Genomic DNA, 18,671 nt, shown 5'->3' on the forward strand with positions numbered 1-18,671 from the left:
ACATTTTTATTTAGATTAGATTTTGTTTTAGATTGATGAAAGATTTTTTTTGGTACAAATTGATGCAAGATTTTAGAATATTATTGGTTTTGTAAGACTTATCATTTTATCATTTAATTAGAATTTGAATGCTATTATTTAAATTATTTTTGCTGCCTGGTTATGATATCATGATGAGATACTTTGCATGCTTGTGGGAAGAGTTTTCTATGATTATGCAATGGTTGCTGCGACTCTCGGCTCACGATTTTGGATCGGAGACGTGAGAAAACTTTTTTAAAAAATAAAGTTTTGGATTGGAATATAAAAAACTGAAGGATCTTTTAACTATTTAAGTTTTTGATAGAACAAATTATACTTGACGAGTAATTCATTTATTTATATATTGTTTCCTCCACCACCTTTTCTTCTTCCTTCTTCTTGTAGGTCACGTTTGACACTTAAACAGAAATAAAAATAGAGTTAAGAAAACTAAGAGCAAACCTCTTTATAAAATTTGTACGAATTATTTTGCAGACTGTACGTCAATTTACAAAACTTATTAATAGTAATTCTTTATCAAGTCTGGTGATGCTCCAATACCTCTTCAGGTTGCTCAGGTCATCTCAACTTAGAAAGGAAATATGGATCGGCTCTAAATTTATCGGATGAATATGGGTGTTTCTTAATCTTAGGACAATGATATATTAGCAATTTAAAAATTTTTAGGGCATGAGGGCCGGTGAGATGAGTTATCTTGCTGAGTTTGATGAATTAAATGATAAGATCGGATCGAGAATCAAATTTATTTATTTATTTTTTCGGTACACCGGTGCTCAGAATACAGCCAAAAAAAAATTTATTTGTTTTAAAGAAGAGGAAGAGAAGGCAACGGGGGGAGGGTGGGAGTGACGGCGGGTCGTCGTTTCGAGCTTGCATGCCCAATCCGCCGATTTTCTCTCTTCGGCGCCTGGTCTCAAATTCAAGTTTCGTTTTGCCGCGGTTTGTTTCTTTCGTTCCGTTTCTTTTTTAATTGAATTGCCTAGCTGAATCCTTGAAGAAGGGGAGGAGATCGATAGGAATACCATGGCCACCAGCAGCAAGCCTGCCTTCGACGGCCAGTCGCTTGAAGAGTTCTTCGCATCCTTCGCCTACAAAGGAGGAGGCGGAGGACATGACGATGGTATCAGGAAGGGGAACAGCAGCAGCGGAGGAGGAGGAGGAAGGGTTGATAAAAGAGTAGGACAGGGATGGCGCCTACTTAGCCCTAACAACAGCAGCAGCAGCAGCAGCAACAACAACAACAATACTCCTCCTCCTCCTCCACCACTACCATCATCGTCGCTCCAGGGCACTACCAATAGGAAGAATCCTCGACGGCCTGTTGCCTGCCGAGTTCATTGAATCCTTTGCCTACAAAGGAAGAAGGGTTGATGGTAGAATAGGAAAGGGAGAAGACCTCCTTAGCTCCGGCACTCCTCCTCCACCGCCGTCTCTCAGGAATAGGAAAAGGAAGATGACAGCCGCCTCCACCACCACCGCCAGACGGGTCACCCGTTTCTTCCCCTGTCCCGGCGAGAGGGTTGTCGTCGTTGATGTCAAGAAAGATATCACTGGGAAGGCGAAAGCCTCTTCCGGTGGCGCGACCGCCAGGAAGAGGCCAAGGACGACGGGCAACACAGGCAGCACGGATGCAAACAGGCAGCCGCAGAAACGCAGCAAGGGGAGGAGAAAACGGCGCAGCATCCAGCTATCTGCTGAGGAGAAGTACTCGGACGCCTACAGGAGAGTCAGCGATCACGATGTGTGGGATGCTCCGCGGTCGTCCCACACCCTCCTGCAAGAAACTGAAGAAAGACACTGCTTCGATCCGTGGAGGGTCCTGGTTATATGCATCCTGCTCAATGTAACAACGGGCGATCAGGTAGCTTCCCTTTTCTCCCCCAAAAATTACACATTGCTTTTCCTTTCCTCCTCTTGGCAAGACTAGTTACACCCGTTGGAATTAATTTTAACATCATGAACAAAATTTTGCTTCCCCAACGCTTTGCTTTTACAATGACCCATTCTAGTTTGTCTGGGAACAGTCAGTGCACGAACAGAAGGTTGAAGGTTGTAGAACCAAAATTTTGCTTTTTCCTTGGAATCTGATCGATTCCTTTCTTTCCAGGCCTTAATTATAAAAGGTTTAATTTTGTCCATTCGCATCGCCTAAGTGTGATGCATGCATAACACTTATGTAAGATGACCTGGCACTATCCAAAACTTTACAAGGTTATTTGAGTGAAGTAGGTAGATTTCTGCAAAGAAGATGCGAATGCCCCCTCCCTATGGTTTGATGGACGTCCCTTCTTTGATTTCTTTGTAGAATCAATCATCTCAATGAATGATCTGCCTTCTGATCAAGACCAGATTTGGAATAACGCTCTCGAAACTCTGCACCTGTAACACTTCCCTTGCATCAAATGACCTTCATGGTTTGATGGTTGTTCCTTGTCCTTGCTTGCATAAGGAAGATAACAGAAAAGTTTTATTGGTTCATTTGCAATGATACCAAATCGAATAGATTTAGGGTGTGATTAAAGAAATCTAGTTAAAGGATTTCTTGAGGTTTAGTAAGTTAAAAGGATGAAGAAATTTAGCAAAGGATTTTCTGCACAATTTTGGATTGTTTAGGTATTCTCATTATACATTTGAGAATAAGGGACAAAGTGCATGATATCGATGACTCAGCATATATTTTATGGTTAAAACTTATAATGGTTGATGTTTATGAGCACTCTAAAGTTAAAAGAGGATTCGTACTGACGTGGCTTATTAGGGTAATTTTATCAGTAAACTGTGATAGATTTCATCTTTGTTGCTATAAAAGGGACAATTGAAAGAGAACAAAGAAAAGTTATAGAGAATAAAGTAATAGACAAAAACTTCAACTAAATGGACTAAGGTTGTTGGGGCTGTTGGGTGGACTCAAGCCCTACATATTATGGTTGAATATAGAACCAAAAAATGGACAGAATATGCTGTTGCACTTTTGCTTCTTGACAAGTAATCAAGAATACCGACCTCTTTAAATGCTAATCCTATGTTTTTTCTTCCTCTATGTCCTTCCTGATTTCTTAAAAGACTTCCCCATCGATATCACATAAACGATGCCCTTTCATTATGTCACACACTTGACCAATGCTTACAATACAGTTCCAATTCAGAAGTATCTGAATATTGATGACATTTCATAGGCTTCAAACTTTTAAACCTAGATTCGGATCCTCCATGCTTACGCTAAATTATAAGGCAAGAAATTAGAATGATTTTCAAATATCAATCTCTTTTGGATTGGCAAGGAAAGTAACATATATTGCTTGTGGTGAAAGTTAAAAATTCAAAGGCAAGAAAATATTTTAATTTTTGATCTTAAACAAATAGAATGATTTTCAAATATCAATCTCTTTCGGATTGGCAGCTAATATTAGAGCAATTGAACTGTACAACCAAGATTACATTTTGAAATTAGATTTTGCGAAGTTAGGAAGCTTCTTCTTTTTTCCATATCTCTTTTGATCGAAGCTTGTATTAAATTAGTTTTGTAGTTCTTTTGATAGTTTCAGCAACATTTTTATTCTTGAATTTGGAAAGTAGCCAGGATTGTATTTGGTTTCTTGAAGCGTTGGCTTGTTTTAAGAATTCACATTGTTGTTTTCTGGAATTATCGGGGGAAGATTTACAAGACATTTTACTATTCTAGAAAGAGTGGAAGGCTGCATGAATTTCATCACTTTCTAGTTGCCTTAAACATCACTTTTGTGTCATCATATCAAACCTTATTTCTTCCACTCTCCTCTCCAAGCCAATGTTTTACTTGTGCCATCGCCATGTTCTCCTAATTTTGTTTTGGTACGACCATTGCATGATTTTGCCAAATATATTTTCGAAATTTGAGGTGTTCTTGATGTTGCTGAAGGTGCTAGTCTCAGATGCCCTTCATCAATTCTTGCCTAATTTCTTTGGACTTATTTTCCTCCTGTATTCCATCTTTTCTTCTTTAGCCCCTCTCTTTTTCCCTGTTTATAAAAAGAATTTCAGATCTTGCAAAATTTGGGACTTACTTGAAACATATCAATTTTATTTTGAAGCCTTAGAGCTACTAAGGCTGCACTGATATGTCAAATTAGCTGCTTCATGGGGCCCATTCATGATTCTCAAAATCAAAATTTTATCATCCGAACCCACGTCGGTGTTAACTGGACCTGGAGTTTCCTTGATGGAAACATACAATTGCAAAGTTCCTATCAGAACTTGTGAAAATGTATAACCAATGGTCATTGTTAGAACCAAAAAAGAAACTAATTAATCCACATCATGGACGAATTGCCACATGCCATTGCATGGCCTCTTTTCATGAACTTGCTTAGGAAGAGTAGAGGTAAGGTATAGAAAGGGCTGGAAATGCGCTTGGGCCGAGCTTCGGGCTAGGCCCGATAATATTCAAACAGAGTTTGGGCTTAAATATAGAGCCTATTTTTTTGTAGGTCGGGCTCGAGTATGTCATTGGCCGGGCTCGGGCTCGACCCAAGCTTGAGCTCGAACAAGGCCTGAAATGGAGACCAAATTCGGGCCCAAATCAATTTGTTTTTGTATGTTGTTATTTAGAGAGAATAATGAGAAAGTAAAGGACAAATTAAAATGAGTTTAGCTGAGAATAATGTGTTATGTATCATTTACTTGTGTTATAGGAGAAAGCCAAATTTTTAACTAGATCATTGTCTTGTGAAGCAATATTATGACATATTAAACATCAATCAGGTCTAGTTGAATCTATTCTTGGCCCAAACGGTAATTCGGGCCAGACTCAGGCTTGGGATCGAGCCTGGATTATCCAAAAATTTTAGGGTCTAAGCTTGCCCCGAAGCTCGAAAAACAATTTAGGCCGGGTTCGGGTAGGGGCATGGCCCGGCCTGGCCCACTTCTAGCCCTAATTATTTTTTAAGTTTATGTTGCCATAAATCACTCTTGTCAGGTTCTCACCATATGACTGTCTCTTTCTTCTTTCCTATTTGATCAGTAGGAATGCCCATGCAGCAGTGGCATATAGTAGTCAACAATTGCTGTGCAAGGTGGTGGTTGTGGGATTTTCCCTCGTTTTCTTCCCCTTCTCATTCTATCTACTTTCTTTCCCTCTCTCCTTCCTTGCCTTTCTATTTACTAATTTGATGTGCCGGCATATTTTCCAACATGGACCAATGGTTTGTGTAGCATTGCTTCTCCCAAGTTGGAATCACCTTATGTACAAAGCAATCCTCCAATCATAATAACAGAATAAGGTAATATGCTTATGTTTGTTGGCCTTGGCTAGTATCTAATTATCACATAAGGTCATTCCGTACACTTCTAGGCCCTTATCACCTTATCAAAATAGTTTTCTTGATGTCTATATTGTTTCCTTACATTGCACTTTGACTTTGGTTCGTATAGAGTGACAAACAAATCATATATCATCAGCTTTCTATATCTGTAGTTACGATCATATAATTGAGGGTCTTAACCTCAGCTACGAATCTAATTAGTTTGTGTTTGGGATTAGAATCTTATTTCTCACATGATAGCCCAATATTAGATATTCATTGATTTTGAAATATTACTCAAGAAACTTAGTGGCATCCCATTGCTTTAGGCATGTCCATCATCTTCATTGCTATAGGAGGCAAGCCACGGGAACCTTATTGATCCTTAGGGATTTAGAATGTAGAAAGATCTGGGCGCATATCTTATGGAAAGTGGGTTTAAGATCAAATGGTTATTAGATCCGATTCACCATGAGCCAAGAGGATTGGGCTTTATTTTAGAAGAAACTTCAAGTTTGCCCTTAGTGGTTCAAAAACAGACCTGTTATTTATTTAGTGTGTGAGGTGCTACATATGTGTATCATGTGTGTGTCATTGCACGCATGCATATATACATGTGAACATATATACGCATGAGGATACATATATATATATATATATATATATATATATATATATATATATGTATGAAATTGGTGCCATGCCTGTAATTTTCAAAGCTTTCTATGTCAGACACTTTATGACACATGGGCACTTGACACCCATGTCCTGTGTCCAGATAACAATGCATCTTATGTTATAGAACACCACACAGGCCTTCCAAATTTTAAATCCACCTCATTCAAGTGCTAACTACACTTCCAATACAATTGATCATCAAAATAGTGTTAATATTGCTTTAATCAAATCAACCTAACAAAGGAAGCTTTTTTTTCCTTCTCAAAAGTTAAACAAATAGCTCCGTTTCTCTTTTTAATATAATTAACTTTCACCTTTTATAACTAGTTTGTTTAACAAGGTTGGAAAATTTGTGACTTTGGTCAACTTGCACGCTTAGTTTTATGACTCATGTTAACTTGGAAGCTGAAGCAACTCATGTATATAGACATGCATAAGTTCCTTTATTTAATCACCTAATCAACTTTTAAGTGATTTAAACATCTATAGTTAGTGATCTAATCATTTAATAACAATGATTAAATAAAGACATTTACAAGAACATATATGTATGTATATATATTTATATGCACATGTATGCATGGATGCATGTATCAAGGTCTTAAATACGGCGGAATAAGGTTGTCCTCGTATTTTTTTTTTTCCATGGACAAGACACCTTTCATACCAACGCTCAGAATGGTAGACGACTCGCCCCATCTCGGCCCATTCCCGGTGGACATCAAGCTGCTCCACTGTTATTTAAAAGCTTGGTACTATGTATCTATATGTATATATGCATGTATAAAATATGATGATGAAATATTTGTTAATTTGTCAAGGTTTATGGTAAAATCTCATACTTAGTAGATATGTCCCTAAATCCTAATGCTCAAACTATATGTATGCATGCAAGCATGATGTGCATACATGGATGGATGGATGCATGCTTGCATGCATGCATGCATGCATGCATTTCATGTATGGATGCATGCATGCATGCATGCACGCTTGTATGTATATATGTATATATGTATGTATAAATGATGCCTCTAAGCTCAAACACGATGTGCCTAGAGGAAATAGGGAGTTTTGGAGCTCCATATATGTCTGGTCATCGCATTATGGACCAATGTGAATGGATTGCGCTATCAAAAGTAGTTTGTTACTTTGTTATCAAGAGATTTTGGAAGCAATGTTTTCACGATGACCTATACTAGCTTCTCTAAGAACAATGTCCGTTGACAAAAGATTTTCTGTCAAAAGTGGTTTCTTGTTGAAAGGTCTTAGAGCCAAGATCTTGCTTTCCTTGTCATCTTATCAATCCCTTTCTTTCCAATCCTTATTGGCAGAAGGTTTGATTTTGTTCGTTCACCACACCTAAAAGTAATGGATGCACAACTCTTGTGTAAGGCGGCCTGACACTATCTAAAATTGTATGATGGACAAGGTTTCCATGTGGGATGTGTAGTTTTAGGTGGAAAAGATGTGAATATTCCTTCCTGTGGTTTGATGGATGTCCCTTTTTTGATTTCACTATAGAATTAGTCGTCTAATTGATTGATCTTTCTTCTTTGGAAGACCATACTTGGAATTATGCTCTTGTAACAATAATTTTGCATCAGATAACCTTCATAGTTTGATAATTGTTTCTTCTCATTGAAGAAGATAGCATCTTAAACTTTGTATGGATTGGGTTTGCAATGAATACCGCGTTGATGCAGGACCTAGAGCTAGAGTTTTGAACAAATGCGATGAAGCGGCCTAGGAATTCCGGAAAATAGGCTTTAGATGTTGTTTGCAATTCTGAACTTTTTTGATAGATTTAGGCATAATTCAAGAAAGGAGAAAATATAGGGATCTTTAAGGTTAGGATTTCATGAGGTTTTTAAATAGTTGGAAGGTTGAAGAAATCTGGTAAAAGGCTTTCCATGGAAGTTTGGGTTGTTTTTAGGTTTTCTTATTGCTAATAATAAAGAGACAAAGGTGATGGTATTTGGTCTCTGCAACTTGACCTATATCTAATGGTTGTGGTTTGTAAGGATTGGGGTTTATAAGTGAGGTGAAATTAAAGAAGTGATTTAAATTGAACGAGGGTGATTGTATCAGTAAATTGTTATAGGACTGTGGCATATTTGATCTTATTGTTGTAAAAGGGAAAAAGGGGCAAAATGAAAAAGCTTCAAATTAGGACTGCCAAACTTCATAATGCTTGTATATGGACTTAAGTTGGTCGGGTTGTTGGGTTGACTCAGGGGCTTTATCTTAGGGCAGGATTTAGAAACAAAAGGAAAAGGATCAGATCTATTATTGGGTTTTATGTCTTTGTCTTGACAATGCGTATTGTTAATCCTATGTTTCTTCTTCATTCTATGGATGCTGGTGTTTAAAAGATTTCCCCCATCTCCATCACATGAGCTTTCTCCTTATGTCATATTGCTGAACAATGTTTAGATTTTAGCTTTAGTTCAAAAACATTTAAATATTTTTTAGCATGGACATGCTACAAACTTCAATTTGAATTCACCATAATGAACATTGCTTTTGCTAGATACGTGTAAACGATCTCTTTTAACAAGAATGTAGATTGTACAATTTGCAATGATAGTTGTAACCTTTGTTTAATGCAACATGTAGATTATGTGCAATATATTAAGATTTTAGTTTAGCTATTTCCAATAATCATGTCCTGGATGTCCCACTCCTTTTTTTCGGAATGAGCGTGGAATAGCATTCATGTATGTAGTGGTTTTATAGTGGGCTTAGAGGATTTACAAAAGATTAGTACTTGTAGTCAAGCATCATTGAATAGCCTCTAATGCCTTTCACGAGGGATGATGTAAAATCTGAGTAAACAAAAATAATAATTCTTAATAGATTTCTTCAATAATTGCGTCTTTTATAGACTTATAATTAAATCTTAAAATGTTGTAAATTATATAATAGAAATATTTTATTTTTATTTTTTAATGATATTAATTTTCTATCTTCTCGACATTTTTATCTTAGTATCAGAAGTTCAAGTTGGTTTGGTCAATTGTGAGCCAACACGGTGCCAACTTGATTAGACTTGACTCAATCTATATTTGAAGACTCGTGGATTGGGTTGGGTTCGATAATTGGACCCGATCTAAAAATTCGGGTCAGATCTAGATTTTTTTTTTTTTACCTAATTGAATCCTAATATCATTCGAGTGTAGTTTGGGTCAAGAAAGGATGGGGCTGATTCAATTTTGAACCCAATCTTGCCCAACCTAAAAGGACAGCTAGATCCTTGACTTGAACTGTAAATTCAACCTAACTTAGACCTCACCTGAACCCGAACATTTTGGGTTTGGTTCGGATCAACCTTATCAAATATAATGAAACCCTTAACTCATGCCCTTTCTTATATTTGTCCTTTCGCAGCCAAGTTCCTTAAAGTCTTAGCTGGTGTAAACAATAATATACAACCTAATAAGTGTCAATTTAAGTCTCCCATGATGCTTGGCTTATTATGGAAGCTTGCCATATTTAAAATGTTTCCCATAATGGCTTGGTCTCCTTTTGGATCACTTGGCTTATTATGGTAGTTTGGATAGATTATTATGGCATCTTGGGTGGCATTTGTTAGTTTCGGTGCAAACAAGGTGGTATGAATTCTTCAATGATGCCATATACATTCAATTATGCCTTCTTCCTACTGATATAAACAAGAACACATAAAATACTTGAGGTCCATTGGCCAAGCGTCCCTATATCATTATTGTTAATTTTAATCAGGTTGCATATACCACTTACCAGATGTCTAAAAAATTCCTCATCAATAATTTGGACAAGGCTGAATGTAACACCTCTCTAGAGGTCCACGTATAACTTCAGGTATGGTATTCATTTTAGTTATCAATTCTTTTCATACAAAGAATTAACTTTTTCTATTTGATATAAAATAAAATATGAATATATTTTATTTCATTCCTTTTGAAATATTTTAAAAAAATTACCATCTAAAATAATTGAAGATATCAATAAATTCTACGTATTTTGTATATATCATATAAGTAATTGTTTTAGAAACAGGGGATGGCTCAAGATTATTTTCTATTTATGTTGTAATTGAAGAAACTATAAAAGGTATACCCATGTGATTTGAAAGATATTGTTTAATATAGAAGATGTATCACTAATTATTCAATTCTTGTAGTCACGTTATGGTTCAAAGTATTATTGACTCCATTATTGTTTGATTGTGAAATCAAAGCATGGTGAAGGTTGTAAACCATGAAAAAACTCACCCTGGATGGCTTTGTTCCATCTTGATGATGCTGATGTCGAAGCAGGTTGAAGTTTGCTACTAGCTAAATCCTATATTAATTTGCTCAAATTGATGAACCAAGAAGGCTATAAGAAAATTGAAGAAAGGGAGGGAACAAACTGTTATCCCAATTGATAGCAAAGCCCAAAAAGAAGGCAATGTATTTGCCAAAGCTTTTTCGCTCGGATTTCCATGATATTGATCATGACCATGTGGAAGAATAGTTGGTATTGATCAATCTTGATCTTCAGGTCAAAGCTTTGGAAAGTAGAAAAATAGCCATAACTATCATAAGTACAACGGACCTTCGACATTGATCATGACTTCCTTATTGACCATGGTGGAGCAAATTCGATATACAAGTACGCGAGCATGTATGGTGCCACAGCCAACCTACAATCAGATGCAAGTGCAATGGTGATGCTGAGAAATTATTTGGTTACTCTGACCATAGTAACACATCGTAAGTGATTGCATAACCATAAAAGAAGAAACAAACAATGTTCCGATCTGTTACTTGCTCTGTTTCCTTTCTTTCGGTCTTCCTAAATTGACTAGTGGCAAGATCTTTGGGAACTTTATGTTCAGTGTTCTTCAAATCCTCTTTTATGCTGCACCATACTCCAACTCCTGTTGGAAATAATCTGATGAGGGCAAATATGTCATAGAACCTTTGGTGAACACATAATCTTAATAGGATAAGATAAAGTGGGAAAACAGCTTGGATGCAGAGTTGAATGGCTTAATGGGATACCTAAAAGTTTAGAAAAAAGAAAAGAAAGGATGGAAAATAAGCTGCATATATAACATACCTGATTTCCGAGTATGAACTGGATTTTCTTGCTTGAATTAATTCTCTCCCTGCACAGTGTTCTTGCTTGCTAGATTCCTAGATAGGTTGCTGCTGCTCTTTCCTCAGTGACTGGCCAGAATGAAATGCTGATATATACATGCTGAGCGGTAGAGAGACCACATCCCCCTTTTCCCCCATAATAAAGACTTCAAAAGGCCTTGTTGTAATGTGGAAAAAATGACAAGGGAAACAGGTTCCAAACAAAAATTGAATATGCATATAGATTGTACTTGTCATGGCCATCAGCCGATTCACGGGTCACCTCGGGTGCAGGTTCGAGAAGTATTGTCAGGTTTTTTTCCTTCTGTTTCCTGATGCAAAGTCTGTGAAGGAGAATCTCAAGGAGCAGATAGCGGATAAGTTGTGGTCCTTGTGGAGCCTGGGCTTGCAGTGGAAGCGCGCTCAGTTGATCATTGATCTTTCTGAAAGTTACTTGAAAGGTGACTGGACTCATGTGACCCAGCTCCCTGGCATTAGCAAGTGAGTGGATCTAACTTTAATCTCTTTGTTTCCATCAAATTGTTTGAAGTTATTTTTGTGTTCCTTGTTCAATTTCCCCATCATCTGGCTAGCATATGCATAGTGGGCTGACATATTTTGCTGCTGTCCTCTACTCCACCGGTATGCTGCTGATGCATACGCCATATTTGCTGCAGGCAAGCTGGAACAGGTGAAACCCAAGACCATAAATTAGTTGAATACTGGAAGGAAGTTGGCGAGATGTTATGCGGAAAAAGCTGACCTTCCCCAGTCCTTTTGGAGCTTAGTTTTATGTTTGTAATGGTGGATGTTTTGTTTACTTTTGAGCTGCCAGTAGGCATGAACGCTCGACAGCCAGTTACATCTGAGTTCTCTTTTTTGATGTAATGAATGACAAGAGGTATGCATCTGGTTTGGCTTTATCTAGTTTTGTAAGCGATGATTTCTTGCGTCTATGGTTCAAGTTAACGATTGTCTCTATGCTGATGGCACTGCTTGGGTTTATGTTATCTCATTGGTTAGGTTTATGCTTTGGAATTACTAATAACTAGTTTGTGTCGTTTGATGCATGTGAGAGGATACATGTACTACATGGGAAAACTGATCGTATGTGATTTATTGGTCGAAATTGGATATTGTTGCTCTTCATTTTTCTTTCATATCTTGGAGATCAGATTTTTCCTTTTTCTATATAATTGTGAAATTTATAGTAGTAACAATATAACATAAACATAACAAAGGAAATATGATGGAAAAAGAAAAAGTGAGTTCTTTTTTCAGAACCAAATTTTAGGAAAGTTAAATATAGAACGGTGCCCTGACAATAAAAACTTAATGAAACATATAATTTAGACATAGGAATCTATAGTAAACTATTAAAAAAAGTGTAAGTAACTTGTCCACACAACTCATATAGAAAAAGACAGTGACAAACAGAGAAAAAGAAACTATATAAAAAAAAAGGGACACAACAAGAAAAAATCAAGCTACCTAAAGAGCAAGATCAAGAGCCATACGATGACCGTTTTCACGGCGACCACCCCCGGCGCAAACTCCGGCTACCCCGGCTCCCGCTGGAATACTTGTCGGCTGCGACCATACTAGAGATAGCAACCTAAGCGGGGCGGCCGATCGCTGTTAACGGGGTGACCGAGCAACGGCGAGCCATGGGTTTCGCGCGGGAGAAGATGGCGATCGATGCCATTGAGCCCCTTCTTCCGGAGGTTCTGATTCGGGAAAAGACGACGGTGCGGTGGCAGCCTTTTATCTTTGAGAACATCGCCGACTACTGCACCGGATGCGGCAGGATAGGCCACTCGGCGATGGCGTGCCGCCAGTCGGTGTCGGAGCAGACGGAGGAGGGGGGGGGGTGGATTTGGGGGTTTCTCAAGCAGGCTCGGAGTCGGGAACTGGGGAGGTCGATCAAGGGCCGACCTATGGTCCTTGGTTAGTGGAGAACCAACCTCGGCTTCCGAGGGGGCCGCCGCCGCCGCGACCGGAGAAGACGGCTGAGCCGAAGGCCAAGTCGCCCTTGCCTCGGCCGCTCTCTCCGGGAGACCGGACTAGCCCTTCGGTCATATCTCCTCCGGACCTCGACGGTTGGCAGAAACCAACCAAGGTCGCCCGCCGCCATTCGCCGCCGAAACCCGCGCCGGTGGAGGGGGTGGGCGACGGAGCACAGGGCCCCCAGCTCGGCAGCGGCCGAGTCGACACGGCCTGGTCGACTCGGATGGCAGGCCGCTTGAGGCTGGGCCGGCGGAGCATCGGGCCAGCTTGACTGTGCAGCCCGGCCTACCGGCTGGCCTGTCCAGCAAGCAGCCCAGGGACGCTGGGCCGCGGGCTAATAAGGGGCTGATCGGCTTGTTTGGGGGGGGGGGTTGGCGCGCGCACGTGCGTTGCGCGTGACGCGCGCGTTATTGGGGTGACGGGCAGGCCGACCCACACTGGGCCGCCTGCCCTTAACCCAGCAAGCGCGCCTGCTGGGAGCGCGCGCCCAAAGGGCCGCGCACTCCCAGCGGGCCGCACGCACCCAGCGGGCCGCGCGTGCCCAGTGGGCCACCCACGCCTGGTGGGCCTCGCAAGCATCCGGCTTCGAGTGAGCCTACTGGTGAGCCGGCATACCCTGGGCTCGCTCTCTCGGGGCTTGGTCCCTTCTGGTTTGGCCTCACGTGCAGGGGGACGGACCCGGAGAGTAGGCACGATGTGATGGACCCGGAGACATTAGGACTAGAGGTGTTCAGGTCACCAGGAGCATTGAGTGCGCCTGGGCTGGTGGATACCATCGAGGACCCAGCACGGGGATCATCTATAGTGTTCTGGTTTGGTTCTTCGCCCTAGGTAGGGGAGAGATCCAGGCCAGAACCCCCCCCCCCCCCCCCCCGGCGGGCATTGGAGTCACAGTAGGCCCCCCGCAGGAGTCTAGCTCGGGCGAGCGTGACCTGGGCGGAGGGGCCCATGGGGCTGGGGACCGGGTGTCGGTCAGCCACCTCGAGGCAGAGCAGCTGGCCCAGACCACCCGGGAGGTGGTACCCCGGGGAGACAGTAGGGAGAGCAGTGATGACCGGATTGCGGTTGCAGGGACCACCAGTAGACCGGCGGTGGATCATCCAACGGTGGTACAGAAGGTCCGAGCGGCAGTTATGCGGGCTGTCTCTGGAGCGAGTGAGGATGACGGTTAGCGTGGAGGGATGTATCCCGAGGTAGCGCTAGATCCGATGGCCCAGGGGTGGATGAGCCTGTGGCTGACCTTTCAGACTTTTCCCCATGAGGATTCTAGCATGAAATTGTAGAGGGGCGGGCAAGCCATCTTTTAGGGCGTCATTCAGGAGGTTAGGCAGGTCCACAGCCCTGAGATCTGTTTTCTCTGTGAGACGCGGTTATCCGGCAACGGACTTCGTCGAGTGCAGCGCCGCTTGGAGGCCGACTGGGAGTCCTATGCTATAGACTCCCGAGGGCTCTCAGGGGGTATCTTGGTGTTGTGGAAGCGGGGGGTGGCGATAGTGGATGTCTTCCACAACTACCCCCAACAAGTTATCATGATTGTTACAGAACCTAATGCTGCTCCATGGGTATTATGTGGGGTGTGCGAGCACCAATTATAGGAATAGGAGAGTCCTATGGGACGAGATTGCTAATCTAGTTGCCCAGGGTTTTCCGACTACGGTGATAGGTGATTTCAATTGTATTCTGAATGCAAGTGAAAAGAGAGGAGGACGACCCTTTACCAATACAGTAGATCGAAGAGAGTTTCGTGATTTTTTATCACGGAACGGTTTAGTGGATCTTGGTTTCTCTGGACCTCGATTCACCTGGTGTAATAACCAGTCTGGCGGGGCTAGGGTTTGGGAGCAGATAGACAGGGCTACTGTGACCCCTGAATGGATCATCCGATTTCCTACATATCAGGTTAGACATTTATCCCACATTGCTTCTGACCATTGTCCACTGTTGTTATCAACAGTCTCAGACTCCGACCATCATAGCCCCTTCCGCTTTGAGAAGGTGTGGTTGTCTTACCCTCATTCCTGGGACATTGTTCAAGAGGCATGGTCCCTGTCGGCGCACGGCAATGCCATGCAGAGGGTATCACGAATGTTGGAACTAACTAAGAGGCGGCTTGGCCGTTGGAACCATGAGGTGGTGGGAGATATTTTTAGGAAGATGGAAGTGGTGGAGGTCGCCATTAGCGACCTTCAAACCAGAGAAGATCAGGAGGGTGAGCTCCCGGAGGCAGATATGAGGCGCTTACGGGGGCTACTTGCTGATCATCACTCGTTGTTACGCCAGTATGAGATCTTCTGGAGACAGAAGTTTCGGATCCAGTGGGTTTGAGAGAGAGAGAGAGATCGGAATACTAATTTCTTCCACCGGACGACGGTCATCAGGAGGCAGAGGAGCATGATTCGTTCCTTGCGAGATGGGACTGGTCGGCAGGTGGAGGGGGAGGCAGAGGTTAGTCAGGTATTGCTGGATTTTTTTCGGTCCAGATGGATGGAGGATAGGGAGTTTGGGGATGTCGGCCAGCTCCCGAGAGCAGATACGCAACTCGGAGTGTCGGAGAACGCACTCCTGGTGCGACTTGTGATAGGGGAGGAAGTGCAGGAGGTTGTCTGGGCCCTGGCAGGGGACAAGGCTCCAGGGCCGGATGGCTTTCCACCATTCTTCTTTAGGAGATATTGGGGCGTCATTCGGGTTGCAGTGGTAGAGGCTGTGCGGTATTTCTTCAGTCAGGCAGTAATGCCCGATGATTAGAGAGCTACCTTTGTCACGCTGATACCGAAGTGTCAGGATGCGAGGGAGCCCAACCATTTCAGGCCCATCAGCTTGTGCACAACCCTTTATAAGGTTGTGGCAAGGATAATGGTGGGCAGGATGAAGCATTTGCTGCCAGGCCTCATCTGCTAGGAGCAAGATATTTTTGTGGGAGGTAGGAATATCTCTGATAACGTCGTGCTGGCCCAAGAAATGATGTGGGATCTTCGACGGGCCTCTAAGCGACGAAGCAAGATGGTTGTCAAGCTAGACATGGAACGAGCTTACGACAGAATTCGGTAAGTTTCTTACGACGTGCTTTGGAGTGCTTTGGCTTTCATGAGATCTGGATTGAGTGGGTGTTAGGGTGCGTCCGGGGGTCGAGGTTTTCCATCTTGATCAACGGCATGCCTTCCCCCTTCTTTAGGTCTACCGTGGGGCTTAAACAAGGATGTCCTTTATCCCCATATTTGTTCATCATCTGTTTAGATGTCCTATCTCGGGCTCTGCGGGGTGCTTGTGCTAACCGGGAGCTGGAGGCGTTTGTTCCCGCCTTGGGGTCTCGGTCTATATCACATTTACTATTTGCAGACGATTGTCTACTCCGGGCTAGGGCGCGGACAGCAGATGCAGAGTCCTCAGGAGAGTATTAGTGGAGTACTGCATAATGTCGGGGCAGAAGGTAAACCTTCAGAAGTCAATAATTTCCTTCAGCCCTAGCACTGAGCATAGGGTCAGACAGGAGATTCGGAGGATATTGGGGATGCCGGTTTAGGATGGGACCTGGAGCTATCTGGGAGTACCCATCACGGGCAGGAGGTTACGGGTGGCTGAGTGTTCTGGTCTGGTACAGAGGATTTAGAGCAGACCGGAGGGCTGAAGGGCATCTTCACTCTCTATAATGGGTAGATTGACGTTGATTAAATCAGTGCTAGCTTCCATGCCGGTCCACTTCATGGCCAACACAGTGGTTCCGAAAATAGTGCTGATGAGGAACGAGTGGCTACTTCGGAGCTTCCTGTGGGGGTCGTATGGAGGGGGTCATGGGATGCATTTAATGGCATGGGAGAGTTTCTACCTACCAGTGAGGGAGGGTGGCCTCGGGGTGTTGTCTCTTGTGGAGCGGCACGAGGCGCTGATTGCCCGACATGCAGCTCGATTCATGTTGGAGCCACAGGGTTTCTGGAGTCAGACCATGGCTTCCAGATATGGTCGGACGGGCACTGCAGGGGCGATTCGCAGTGGGCGTCGCTGCTCATTCATGTGGCGAGAGATCGCAAGATATCTTCCCACAGTCGGAGAGAATACTAGATGGTTGATAGGCGATGGGCAGAGTATTGATGTGGTTGGCGACCCATGGATGGGTGCCCTATCCTTGAGACTCTGGCCGACTATGGTTGACATTGAGGCAGTGGAGGGATTGCGGGTCTGCGACCTCCTCGTCCCGGGCGGGGTTGCTTGGGATGAGTCTAGGTTGGGTCACATATTTGGGGCACACTTAGCCAAGAGGGTCCGGTCTCTTCCGATTCCGGGGTATGAGGGTCCGGATACCCGGGTGTGGAGCACGTCGTGTAGGACCGGAGTGAGGGTGGAGGAGCTCTCCCGAGTGCTCCGGCCAGAGCATGAGCCAGGTCCGGAGTGTGCCTGGGTCTGGCGCCTAGGCCTCCATCCGAGGGTCGCACTGTTCTTATGGAAGGTCGTATGGGATCGGCTTCCGACGAGAGTAGTACTTAGCGGACGGGGTTTGAGGATGCCCCCTGAGTGCAGGGCATGCAGAGCTAATGAGTCGGTGGACCATGCACTATTTCAGTGCACTTGGGCGAGGGCAGCGTGGCGTGCGGCGGGGCTGCTATAGGAGGGTTGGTCTCAGGGGGACCAGTTCTTACGGACCATCCATTGGTGGTCGGGCAACCCATTGACATGCCAAGAGGCGATTAGAGCGACATGCACAGCATACTAGATATGGCTGGCAAGGAATGCTTGAACCTTTGGCGAGCAGAGCATGTCGCCAAGGCTCGTGGCGGAGAGCGCCCGGGCGCAGGCGGTAGAGATTAGTGGTGTTTCCTCCTTAGAAGAATTTTTGATAGCTCGGGATATCTGGGGTTCCCATTCTGCCTCGGCAGCTTCTCGTACGGTGTTTTTCGCCTAGGATCCCAAGCTTCCTCAAGGTCAATTTTGATGGGTCGGTGTTGGATGGTGGCACAAAGGGTGGAGCGGGTTTCGTCATTAGGGACCCGAACTCCAGAGTTGTGGTGGCGGGAGGCTGTCAGTTATTTGACTACACAGTCCCTGGAGCGGAGCTGAGAGCTGCTTGGGCGGGTCTTCGACATGCTCAGTATGTGCTCTCAGCTAGTTCAGTCATTTTGGAGGGTGACTCGGCCATGGTTATTAGTTGGATCCAGGGGGTCAGAGGGTCGGTGCTGCCGACCATCTCTTGATCCGCGATATCTGGATGATGATGAGGGACGGAGGGGTGGTCCAGGCGAAGCATGTGTTTAGAGAAGCCAACGGAGCTGCGGATTGGGTGGCCACGTATGTGGCTAACCATGCCAGTAGTACCCTATAGGTAGAGGACGGAAAGCTGCCTCGGGAGCTCTGTGATATTTTGTTTTCCGACTTTATTGGGTACATCCGTACACGTGTTGTATAGATCACCCAGTTTAGCAAGAAGAAGAGGAAGAAGAAGAAGAAGAGCAAGATCCAACCTTTAGTCTGATAATGAGGAAAGAAGCACAGAAATTTTTTTTGCAAGGAATAACACAAAGAAATGGACAAAATAGTGAATACCTATTGAATACAAACCTTGAGACCGGTG

General features: G+C 43.4%; 1 long non-coding RNA gene across 1 annotated transcript; it reads left to right on the forward strand.

The window, feature by feature from the left end:
- Nucleotides 1-384: 384 nt before the first annotated feature.
- Nucleotides 385-12,083, forward strand: LOC103714189. The gene is made up of 3 exons (XR_005511425.1): nt 385-1,903; nt 11,399-11,605; nt 11,782-12,083. It is a non-coding gene; the product is annotated as an uncharacterized LOC103714189 (long non-coding RNA).
- Nucleotides 12,084-18,671: the final 6,588 nt, after the last annotated feature.

Source organism: Phoenix dactylifera, chromosome 4 (assembly GCF_009389715.1).
Source record: "Phoenix dactylifera cultivar Barhee BC4 chromosome 4, palm_55x_up_171113_PBpolish2nd_filt_p, whole genome shotgun sequence".
NCBI classification, from domain to species: Eukaryota; Viridiplantae; Streptophyta; class Magnoliopsida; order Arecales; family Arecaceae; genus Phoenix; species Phoenix dactylifera.